The following is an 11,286-nucleotide window of genomic DNA, read 5'->3' as shown; positions in this document are numbered from 1 at the left end:
CCCTCATTATTCTTAGAGTGAGAATCCAAAGTTTGGGCTTTATTCGGATTTGGTAGAGGGAAGAAGGAAGAACGACCATACACAACGATCAAGCAAGTGGGAGATGCGGTCGTCTATCGCATAGACAATATGCTTGATCGTTTAGGTGAATTATACGATCGTGTAGTAAAAGTAAGCGATTGTCTAAACGATCGTGTAGGAGGGTGAGCGATCGTCCGAACGATCGCGTAGGAAAAACTAAGCAATCATCTATACGATCGTTTAGTAAATACAGGGATCTAAATGATCGCTTAGGAAAAAGGTAAACGATCATTTAGATAATAGCGCACAATGGTGTAATCGGTATGCGATCGCTTAGCAATATCGTATATGTAAGCGATTGTGCAGTCATTATTGTATAGGTACTAATTTTCTAAACGATGACACTATCTTTTTCATAATATCTGCGCACCCTGAGATCAACACACTGTCTGCTATTTATAATGCATTCATCCGTTATTTAGAACAAAGAGCCGCCTTCCCATTTCCTTTATAACCATCCAATGAATGTGATCTTAACACATTTATAACTTATAAATTAATATCATATATTAATTATAATATTTTTTCTCTACTAGATATAAATCATATTTATATCTAATTTCCTCCAAATTAATGTATCTCATACATAAAGTTAACTATATCATATTTAATTAACTCATTCAATTATATCATATATAATTGAACTCCCTCTTGTCGATTTGAACATTTCAAATTGACCCAAAAACTGATTCTCAACTTGTATCCAAGCTACCAAGGGGACCTTATGGACCTATGGCTCGAAGCTCCAACGGTACGTGAATAGCTGACTAAACTCTTTAGTCACGATATCTATCATCCGTTAACTACCAGGCATTCCACTAAAGACCGACTGTTGAACTCTTCTTGCCATAGATATATTTCTATGTCAATTGGATATAACCAACCATCAGTACGATGACCCTTCACAGATGCTCGTAATTACAGTAGGTCAATTTACCGTTTTGCCCATGTAATTACATATTCACTTTCAAGATGCCTTGGTGGTGAAATGGTAGACACGCGAGACTCAAAATCTCGTGCTAAAGAGCGTGGAGGTTCGAGTCCTCTTCAAGGCATAATGTTGAGAATACCCGTTGAATTGGAAGGAATAAGTACCACTGATCCCTCTAATGAATAATACAACATAGTTCTACTATGCGTGAACACCTCTCGGACAATGAGAAGGTGTGTGGCGCCACATCGTTCAAGCCCTGGAATCAGCCCTTATGAGTGTTATCTATCAACTTACCTCTGCCTCGGGAAAGGAGTGAATTTCATCTTGTGTAGCTGAGTTCCCAACTCCCAAATCAGACGAATCCCCAAAATGGTAGGTTTGAGTCGACGTTCTGGCCACTCGCACCCATGCAAATCAAAGGACCGCCCTCAATGGTAGAAGTTCCTAACTCACTCAGGATTGAGGTCATGTTACCTATGGTCATCCTAGTGAAGTGAAGTCTTAGTCATGAACAATGTTATATGACAAGACATTAACACTTCGAAGTCAAATCTTATACAAACTCTTTGTATAGGACGCCCCCGCTCGCATGTCCCCTACACAAATGATCAGGATTAGACCATCTGTGACAAGTCACAACATTTTTTACCATTCCAAAAAGCGGGCCGCATCCGTAGCGTTACCAGGATAAGGTTTTCCTCCTATATCTATATACTACAAACCATTTTGGTTATCACTCAAGACATGATCCACTTGTATGTTACCACATACATGCTTAAGTTACATACAGATAACTAGGGATATTAAGTTTATTGCTTTGTGGTAAAATCTAAATGTGCAAAGTCAAGTAGTGAAATAAATATCATTTATGTTATACATCACAAGTGTTCATACAAAGTTGTTTACAAACTACTGGACACGAGACTTTAGACATAAACCCCAACGAAACCCAACACATAAGGCGTCGTGCATGCTCCCTTCCACGTTTTTTTTTCCTCTTTTGACCTATTTTTTTGCCTTATGTCAAAATTTGACCTTACTTGTGAGTATTTTGGTCTTTTTACTCTCGAAAATGCTTGTTCTAGTCTAATTGCTCAATTTCCTATTAGTTAAACAAATAAAAGTATCAAAGAACATAAATTAAGCATGAGAACTAATAGAATTTTAAGTCCAAGAAGGCACTTTTTGAGTGCTTTTCAAGTACATGTCAAAAAGGGGGGAACTAGGAGGCCAGAGAGACCATAGTACCATAACACATGGATACGAGACTCAGAATCACAGTGATATAATGGGCAGACTCCACAGACAATGATAGATCAAGCAACCAAAGCTTTATAGGTTGGGAAAAAGTTGAGGCAAGCATATCACAAAAATAATCTTATCGTTTGAGGGATAAAAAAACCTGCAAATATTTCTAAACAAAGATTTCTAAGACTTTTCCATGTCAAGGCTTGAGGAAGAGTAAGTGTCCAAAGACAGTGCCAAAGCCAACTTGTACCCACTTTTGACCAAGTAGATACCTATTTATCGTAGTGCAAAAGAAAAGCTATCTGGGCGAGGAGGAGAACAAAGAGGAATTTATGTGGTAGGAATAAAGTAAATTAGGTTATCTTGATTACATCCTTGATTGACTAGGATTAGGATTAGTTTTATTGATTATGATTATGGTTAGTTTCCTTGTTTTATTAGGATTATAATTAGTTTCTTTGATTAATTAGGATTAGGATTGCTTCACAATTGTCCATAAATAGAGAAATTGTCTTCTTGTATTATAACTTTTGATTCATAATAATGACTTTTATTTTACTATTGGAGATTTCTCTCCTTTTATCTTTTAGGCTACATTAAGAATACTCTTGATGATCTCCACATCTTCCAAATAGAAAAGCTTAACAATTAGATCCTGATTCCAATGCCCCTTACAGATAACATTATCCAGTGAAGACATAGTAAGAAGACGCGATAGCGACTTAACCTTGAATATCGATTCTCTAAGGATCCAATCATTAGAGTAAATATCAATCGATTGACCATCCCCAATCTTCAATGCCCACCTTTCAGAGCAAGCTCATGACCTCATAAAATGCTTGACCATGTATTAAAAATGGTAATAACCTATACCTACATGGAGAAAATATTTTAACAAGAAAACACTTATCATTTAGAGTACGAGTCACAAAAGAATACTCTTTCAAGGATACTTCAAGTGTGTTTAAACAACAAGCCTTGGTTGAAGAGGTGAATATCATGAAACCTTTTTCCTTAGGATAAGTCATACTCCTTCAGCTAACTTAGTAAACTTTTTTGTCATTTACAAAACCATTCCACTGGAAATTGGCCATGATTCAATTCAACTCACTACAAGTTCCCAAGGGTAGTTTAAAAAAGAGAGGGTGTACACTGGCATAGGATGAGGCACAACCTTGGTCAACACTTCTTTACTAGTTTTAGAGAACATGTACCTTTTCCAACCTTGCAAAGCTTTATACATTTTTTTTTTAATATACAACAAAGATATCTTTTTTTTTTTTTTTTTTTTTGGGATAAGGAAGAAGAGACTCCCAGATACCTCCCATGATTATGAACTAAGTTGGCTTTGAGAAGGTTTATGATGGCAGTCTTCATAGAAATCGGGGATACAAAGGCCAAAAGCAATAGTCGATTTGTTGTAATTAATAACCTGCCCAGAGGCCTTCTCATACACATCTAAAAGCCTCACAATTTTCATAGCTTTATATGTCGTTTCTTTAAAGATAAATAAGTTTATCATCTGAGAAAGAGATGAGTAATGGAAGGGGCCAAACAAGCAACATGCAAACCAGTTAACAAATTTTTAGATTCAACCTAAAGAAGAAGACTAGTTAACCCTTCATCACAGATAAGGAAAAAATAAACGGGTAGAGGGTCCCCTTGTCTTAAACCTCTAAAAGGCTTGAAAGTTTTTGTAGATTCACTATTAATAAGAATTTGAAAAGACACAGAGTTCATGCACAAATTAATCAAATGATCCCACTTCCCACTAAACCCTATTTGCTTCATAATAAAACACGAAAAATGTCATTCAACTATATCATAAGCCTTAATCATATCAAGTTTTAATGATGCAAAGCCATTTCTAGCATAAGAGATCTCCATATGATGTAAGCATTCAAAAGCAACAATAATATTATCAGCAATCAAACAACTAGGAATAAAAATGCTTTGATTCAAGGGTATAATTTGATTAAGAATTACTTTAAGTCTGATAGCTAGAACTTTGGAAATAATTTTATAGCGCACATTACAGAAACTTAGAGGCAGTCACCAGTTTAGGATCATTTCCTTTTAGAATGAGAACAATGGATGTGTGATTAAAGAGCTCTGGAATAATTTTATTGTTGAGATAGCTGAGGCACACTGCATTGATGTCACGCCTAACTACATGCCAATATTTTTTATAAAACAAAGCTGGGAGACCATTGGAGCCAGACGCTTTGGAAGGATGTCATTGCTAAAGAGCTATATGAATCTCTTCTTTAGTAAATGGTTTATCCAAAATATTAACTTTTGTCTGTATTTCTCATTAATTAAGAGTGTGCAAATACAAGAGTATAAATAGCTATACAAGAAACCTAAAATAGCTAGTTAAATCTTAACCAAACTCAAGGGGGTAAAGTAGAGACCAACTTGAGTTTGCACAGTAGTTGATGAAAACGGATAGAGGAGAGGGCTTTGATGAAGATGTCTGTCAATTGCTCGGTTGTAAATAAAGATTGAAGACGCATGGTAAAACTCTGGAGATGGTGGCGGACAAAGTGACAGTCAGTCTCAATCTACTTTGTCCATTCATGAAAAACATCATCATTTGCTATCTGAATAGCACTATGATTATCACAATAAAGAATGGCAAAATCTTGAGGAGCCTCATGTTAGCCAAGAGCCAACGCAGACATAAAACCTCTGAAATTGCATCAGTAAGTGCACGATATTCTGATTCAGTGCTTGAACGAGAAACAACTGTTTGTTTCTTACTCCGTCAGAAGATGTGAGAATCACCCAAAAGAAACATTAACTTATGGTGGATCGTCTATCCGTAGGATCACCATCCCAATCTGTTGGGGTTAATGCCCTAAATCTCGTAGGGTTCTGTAGTATGTAAACACAATTATGAACAAACATTTGTGATGTAATAATATGAGATATTTTATTCACTTCAGTCTATGAAATATGAGATATTTTAGTTGCATTAACCACAAACCAATAAACTAAGATCCCTGGTTATCATTGTAACTTAAGCATGTATGTGGAGACATACAAGTGGATCGTGCCTTAAGTGATAACCTAAATAGTCTGTAGTATATGGAAAAATGAGGGAAACCTTATCCTAGTGACACTACGGATATGACCCGCTTTGTAGATGTTACAAGTGTTGTAAAGTGCTATAAATGATCTGATCCTAGCCATTCATGTGGAGACATGCAAGCGGGGGTATCCTATACAAAGGAGTTTATAAAAGACCGGATCACAAAATGTTTAGTCTTGTTATATAACGTCGTTCATGACAAAGACTTTCATTTCACTAGGATGACCATAGATAATATGACCTTAATCCTGAGTGCATTGTGAACTCCTGCCTATGAGGGCAGTCCTTTGATTTGTATGGGTGCGAGTGGCCAGATCGCCAACTCAAACCTACCACTTTGGGGATTCATCTGATTGGGGAGCTGAAGAACTCAACTACACATGAAAGAATTCACTCCTTCCCCGAAGCAGGGACAAGTAAATAGATTGCTCCTTTAAGGGCTGATTCCGAGGCTTGAACAATGTGGCGTCACACCTTCTCATGGCTCAAGAAGTGTTCACTCATAGTGAGACTATGTTGTATTGTTCATTAGAGGAATCAGTGGTACTTAAGGAGTTAGATGTAACTACACAGGGCAAAACAGTAAATTGGTCCAGATGTACTTACGAGCGATTTGTGAAGATTTATTGTACTGTTGATTGGTTATATCCAATGGACACAGAAATATATCTGTAGTGCGAAGAGTGCAGCTGTCAGTCTTTAGTAGAATACCCAAAAATTAACGGATGATGGATATCGGGATTAAAGAGTTTAGTTAGTTATTCACGTACCGTTGGAGCTTCAAGCTACAGGTTCATAAGGTTCCCTTGGTAGCTCAATGGATTCATATTGAGAATCAGCTTTTGGGTTAGTTTGAAGTGTTCAAATCAACAAGAGGGAATTTGATTATATATGATATAATTCAATTAATTCAATTATATATGATATAATTGATTTGATGTATTAGATACATTAATTGGAGAAATTAATATAAATATGATTTATAATAAATGCAATAAAGGAGAAAAGAATTATGGTTTAAATATTACATATGATGTGATATTAAAACTATAGATTATAAATATAATATGATAAATTAGCTATTATATTTATTTATAATAAAATAATTATAAGATAATTGTGGTTGGTTATTTTTTTCTCGATTAACCGATCAAGTGGGAAGTTATTATCAGTTTTAATAACTGAAGGATAAAAATGAAAATTGTTTTCATTTTTAATAATGGCATCACATTCGATCGAGTAGAAAAAAGCTATACGATAGCCTTTGGGAGAGTAAACAATCAAGCTCCTCGTTACTAGACAATAGCTCCTCATTTGATATACAGTCGAGTATCCAACTCTATAAATAGACGTTTCTCATTCTCCTACATACTCGATCGTTTAGTTCCTCCTTCCCTCTACCAAATCTACACAGAACCCACACCTCCTGGATTCTCACATCGAGAATACCAAGGTAGCCTCTTGGTAGTGTCGAGTTGCTGTTCGAGGGTCGAGAAACGAATGTTACTTGATTGTGTTTGAGGATCTGACAGTTCGTGATTTTCACTGGTTGTTTGTTGCGTTCATGCACTTGATTGAGTTTTCTTGGACGCTTGACTGGTGTTGATCGAGGGAATACTCAAAGAATAGTTCTTCAAAGCTATGTCACTGAATTCCCTATGTATTTAACTTAAAAGCAGGTTGTAAATTCTCGATAATGCATAACTGTTTGTTTGTTTGTAAATGCTTTGTTCTTTCACAATGAGTTTGGAACGATCTGCTTCCGCTCAATGATTCTCTTGTTTAGAAGTTCCTTCATAATCAGCATTGGAATACCCAGAAAGAACCAAGGAGGATTGAGACGAGAACTGAAGTACATGCCCTTGTGTACCTTTAACATAATGCAAAATAAGAAATACAACTGTGAAATGGATAGTACAAGGAGTAGATATGAACTGCACAAGCAACGTCTGGATGAGTTACAGTTAAATAGATAAGGTGTAAGAGTGTATCAACATGTAGTGGAAGCAACAAGGATCAATAAGCTTTCAAATTCACTAATTTTTTCAAAAACTAAAGCATGCTCATTCTAATAAAAGAGGGTTTGTAGTCATTATAGAACTCTTCAAGATCTTGATCAACAATAGTTGTCTTCTCCAAAATACACCGTGAACCACCTCAAGATCTTCCTCACTATCCTCTTGGAGCTTTAGAATGAGTTGTGAGACTCAAGAATAGCTTGAAGCAATGGAAACAAAAGAGAAGCTCACTGCACCACACTATTTGAAGAACCTTTCTTCAACCCGAAATTTTCTCTAAAATTTCTATTGAATACATGCCCCAAATTCAATCCAATCTTCTCTATTTATTGCAGATGAACATGCAAAGAAGAATACTGCATGAGTTGCAGCTCATGCTTGGAGTAAATGTGAAGTAAGGAAGTGATGTTTGTGTGAACTAGTAGAAGATGGTAATGGGAAAAATAATTTTTCCATTTTGTGCATGCTTGTGACTTTTCAAATTTTCTCAAAATCAAATGATTTTCAAAAACTAAAAAATTTATAAAATAAATTTCATAAATTAATTTTCTAATAAAATTAATAAATAATTATTTAATTATTTAAATAATTCTAATTAATTTAATATCAAATATTAAATTAATTTTTACACAAATTCATCTTCATATATTTCATATTTAAATATATATTCTCCTATTCCATTTAATTCTAATACAAACGTTTCAAATTAATTCTCAAGCTACTCCAAAGCTTATCCATGTACGAGCTAGTAGGGAGACCTCACGGACCTACAGATCATGGGCTCCAACAATCCAAGATTAATCGGCTAAACTCATTAGACCGAATTAACCCCCATTCATTAACTAATGAGTCACTCCACTATAGTCCATAGTTGAACTCCCCTCATTGTAGATATATTATGTCCACTTTATATAATCATAATCAGTAAGTCGATCCTTCACAGGTTATTCGTAATCACAGCTGGGTCAAGATAACCGTTTTACCCTTGTGAATACATTTTGTTTCTTAAGTTTCCACTGGCCCTCTAATGAAAAATTTTGATTTATAATCTCTGTGAATCAAGTCCTTTCTCTATCATGAGAAGGCGGGTCCCGATTGTTCAAGACTGGAATCAATACTTAAGAGAACAACCTATCTGTTAACCCTAAATCAGGTAGGAGTGAATTCCATCTTGTAGGGCTATGTTCCCATCTATTCATCCGGTCTTATCCCTAAAATGGGAGGTTTATTGAGCAGTGTTGTTGGACTACTCTCACCGTTTGCAGATCAAAGAATAATCCCGAATAAACAGGAGTTCATAGCTAGTTCAGGATTAAAGATCGAATTAACCTAGGTTATTTAATAAATGAAATAGTCATTTTTAATAGTAAAGGGACGTTATAAAGAAAAGTGACTATTTTCGTGGTCCAGTCTATATACAAACTCATTGCATAGGATGCCTCCACTCACATGTCTTAACATGAACGATATGTGGATCATATCGTTTGTAACACTTTACAACTCTTTGTAACAACTACAAAGTGGGTCGCATCCAATAATGTTACCAAGATGAGATACCCAATTCCATCCATATACTTATTAGACCATTTAGGCTATATACTATTAACTTGATCCTGTTTATGTCACTACATAAAGTTACAATATCCAGACTATAGTCATAGATATGTTTATTGGATTTTCATAATAGAATACAAAATCAACAATATATTATTATTGATAAATAGAATGTTTAACACGAACTGTGAGTTCTAGAACATTCCCAACATAACGTTGCTAACCAGTTGCCTATACAGGGTAGGATACTTGAAGGAAACACCATCAAAGGATGTCAGACGAACATTAGAATCTAACGGTGTCGGTGCTATGGTAGAATCAATGATACCCGAACGAGCCAAAAGATCTGATGCGTACTTTGCTTGAGATTAGTAGTATCCGTTAGGGCATGATGAGACATGAAAGGCAAGAAAGTAACTGAGCAGTCTTAGATCTTTCATCTCAAAGTGCTCCTAAATATCATCGGAGATCCGAAATAGCCTTAGGATCATCACCAGTAATAATCATATCATCCCCATTCTTTGCTTTATTGGTGTACCCTAGAGACCGAAGTGGTTGGTGGGACAGTTGTTCAGAATACGACCACGTTTCTGGCAGTATCTGCACTCAATGGTGGGGCAATTAGAAAACTTGTGACCATGTTGTTTACAATTCTTGCAAAAAACTGACTCAGTTGGAAGCCGTGAATGGGTGGTTACGAGAGCAACATCTAGGAACGATGAGGAGACAAGCCCAAGCCGCTTCTCCGCAAATAAAATTTTCTGAATTGCAAAATTCAAGGATGGCAGAGGACTGCGATGCAATAAGGTGGCACAAACAGACTCGTACTCTAGACGAAGTCCCATAAGAACTTTGATAAGTCGTAAGTGATCTGGACTGATCTTAGTCTGGTCTAACTGAGTCCAAATAGGCTAGAGAATGGCAAGATACTCATTCACAGATTTTCTGGTCTTCTGACTTGTGCTAACCAGAGTAGTATGAAGTTGATAATAGTGAGCAAGACCAACAGTTTAGAATACACAGACAAAAAATCCAAAAGTGCTTTAGCTGTATCAAATGCATCAAACTAAGTGTGGATAGCCAGGATGGAAGTATTACCCAACCAGGTGATTATTTGATGATTCTTATTGTCTCAGTCCTCTAGTCTTTACACAAACTTGCCATCTTCTTCAATAGCTCCTTTGACAGGTTTAGTGGTATCACTAGTGACAGCTCACCACAGCTTACGACCAATCAAGAAGCTCTTCATTTGATAGACCCAAGTAATATAGTTGGTGCCATCAAGTATAGTACTGATTGGACGAAATGTGTCATTTTTTTCCATTACAACAAGAAAGAGAAACAAAAACAGACAGATTAGGCAAAAACAGGCAGAAAACATAAACGAGCAGATTAGATAGAAACGGGTAGACTAGTCGTGATCAGCTCACTTGGCTCAGCTCGACTCAACTGACTCAGCTTGGCTCGATTCGACTCGATTGGATCAGCTTGGCTCAGCTCGCTTGGTTTGGCTCACCCAGCTTGGTTTGTGTGGCTCTTCCTCATATCTGAGGTGTATCGCTGAACGGACTGATTTTCAAATCTGAATGAACGAAATGGAACGGAACTGAATGGAATGGACTGATTTCGGGAGATCTTCTGAGGTGCACGACGGTGACGGAGGTGCACTGGGTTTGAAGCTGGGTCAGATTCATGAACAGGGAGGGCAGTAAGGCTCTAATACCATATTAACTTTTGTGTGTATTTCTCATTAATTAAGATTGTGAAAATACAAGATTATAAATAGCCATACAAAAAACCTAAAATAACTAGTTAAATCTTAACCAAACAATAAAACAAGAAACAAATATAACCACTTAACAAATTTATAATTTAACAAAAAAGATTAATCATTTCAAGGGCCACCACCTATGACGTGTTTTGCATGATTTCATCAATAGCCTGCACATTTAAAGTAGACGATTTAAACAAACATGAATAAGATTCGAGGAAAAGATTAACAAAAAAATTTTCTGTTTGTGATGACTTTTCCAGTAGCATCGACGAGGGAGGAGATCGTCGTATTAAGTTGTTTTCAGAAAATCTCTTACTCAAGAAGAATATCATCAAGATGTTGCTCTTCCATTTTCAGTTGGCCTACATCTGTAGCATACCCACTTTCTTATCAACATCAAGAATATCATTAAAGTCACCTACAACGATCCAAGGGAAGAAATACATTCCACACACAATCTTTGCAATAAATTCCAACAATGATATTTATTAGATCATGTTTCACGTTGATTTTGAAAAAGACCAAAATTATTTTACTCATATCACTGTACTTTTTAACTGCGTAAACAAACGCATATATCAAA

At 36.0% G+C, this 11,286-nt stretch overlaps 1 non-coding gene across 1 annotated transcript; it reads left to right on the top strand.

Moving 5' to 3' along the window:
* The first annotated feature begins 1,055 nt into the window (after positions 1 to 1,055).
* Positions 1,056 to 1,136, top strand: TRNAL-CAA. The gene has a single exon. It is a non-coding gene; the product is annotated as a tRNA-Leu (tRNA).
* The last annotated feature ends 10,150 nt before the right edge of the window (positions 1,137 to 11,286 follow it).

This window comes from Benincasa hispida, chromosome 3, assembly GCF_009727055.1.
Source record: "Benincasa hispida cultivar B227 chromosome 3, ASM972705v1, whole genome shotgun sequence".
NCBI lineage: Eukaryota > Viridiplantae > Streptophyta > Magnoliopsida > Cucurbitales > Cucurbitaceae > Benincasa > Benincasa hispida.
The sequence above is the reverse complement of the archived record's forward strand: the minus strand, read 5'-3'. Positions and strand labels throughout refer to the sequence as shown.